This window comes from Echinops telfairi, unplaced genomic scaffold (assembly GCF_000313985.2).
Source record: "Echinops telfairi isolate 266 unplaced genomic scaffold, ASM31398v2 ScPeMD7_7469;HRSCAF=8507_0, whole genome shotgun sequence".
In the NCBI taxonomy this organism is placed as follows: domain Eukaryota; kingdom Metazoa; phylum Chordata; class Mammalia; order Afrosoricida; family Tenrecidae; genus Echinops; species Echinops telfairi.
The window spans coordinates 83,702,977-83,704,777 of NW_022111372.1; positions in this window are offsets into that span (position 1 = coordinate 83,702,977).

Sequence of the window (1,801 nt, forward strand, 5' to 3'; positions counted from 1 at the left end):
TCCTGCCAGCCAGGAATGCGTCTGTGATGTAGGCAGGTGAGGAGAGCCAGCCACTGTTCCTAAAATATCGCCTTCGAATTTGAACCCAGAGCAATTTAGGACTCTTTAAACTTTGATTGTAAAAGGATTCTTTCTTTAATCTCTTTTATAGACCATGAGGTCCAAAGGGCAAGGGAAAACCAATTTCCAATTCCCTTCCAAGCCCACATCTCTCAGCCGTGCTCTCTCGAGTCTGTCTGGAGCCATGTGAGGAAGCAGAAAAATAAGATCATATTTCTGGCCTGGCCGCCCCATGTCCCTCCAACAGAGAGGTATCCGGGCTAGAGACGGAGCCGGCTGTCCACAGCAGGCCTGTGGGGGCAAAGCCGGAGCTCAGCTTGCTAGGACAGTCCTGCCCTGCCACAGGGGTCGCTGAGAAAGGGGAATCTGAGTGGCACCTGACAAGGACCACAGGCAGGGTGGGAGGTTTGGGGAAGGCAGGCAAGGACCCTGTCCCCAGCCAGCTGTCTCTCCAGTGCCAGGAGACAGGCAGGGAGCGCACGAAGCCAGGGTGTGTTAGTGGGCGGGGGCCGCCGGAGTGCCCAGAAGGAAGTCTGGTGGGGCGGCGCAGTGTCCAGCCACCTGCGGGGTACACCCACACCTGGAGCACACCTGCCCACAGCAAGATGGAAAGTGGAGAAGAGGAAGCCTCTGAGAGAAGGGACACTCCGTTCACCATTCTCCATCTTGCAACCAGGGCCATCCCTGGCCGCTTCCCCTTGCCACACCGGCCGCCCACCCTCCAGGCCAGGCCAGAGAGCCTGCTCACCACCTTTCCCCTGCCCAGTTGTTGGGCACCACTTCGGAGCCCGAGGTCTGGGGGCGCATTTGGACAACCCGCCTGAAGTGCTTTATCTTTGAATTGATTTGGTTTTCAGGATCCATTTCTTTGTGGAGCCCCACCCTGAAACAAAGCGTCGTGAGAGTCAAAGGACAACCCCAATGCCCCCAACCTCCTCCCACACCTCTTCCTCCTGCCCTCACGCAGCCAGGTCAGCCAGGAGGCCAGCCTGGCCACAAGCGCTGCCCCTCAGGGTCTCACCCTCAGCAGCCCGGAGCCTGGCCGCCGTTGACGTCACCCAGTTAGTTCTCATGGCACCCGGGAGGAGAGAGGCGTGGCTTTGTCCCACTTTCAGAAGCAGAGCTGCTGGAATGGCCACACTGTCAGCACGCCGGTCCCCCGTTTCCAATCTTTCCTCCCACCATTGTCCTGTAAGGGCCCCGGGAGCCTGTCCCCACCAGGCCCTCCCCGGGAGAAAGAACAGTTTGCTCCTGTGAAGATGTCCAGCCTCGTACTTGCAACTTGGGGTCTCTCGCAGTCGGGATCGACCTGGCGGCAGTGGGTTCCCATGGACTTCCTACCACCGGGAATGTCATTTCCCAACCAGTGGCCACTGTGCTGGTTTCAGACTCACGGCCACCCGAGTGGTCAGGATGGGGCTGTGCCGACAGAGAACCTCTGGTGACTGGTGGATCCAAAGCAGCTCACCAGGCCTTTCCTCCAAGGCACCTTGAGGTGCACTCAACCCTCAACCAGGTGCTCCACCCAGGGTCTCCTGTACCGTGATTTACAAGAGATACAGGAAGCCCCTGACCCCTCCCTCTCCCCACCCCCACCTTAGGTGAAATGCCTTTAGTTAAAAATAAGACTACTAGTACTGACATCACTGGGAATCTGGTTTAATTGACCATAAACAGAGGGCAGTTCATTTAAGAATGCAATAAACTGCTATCTAGATGTGGCTGCCTGTGGAAGATCAGA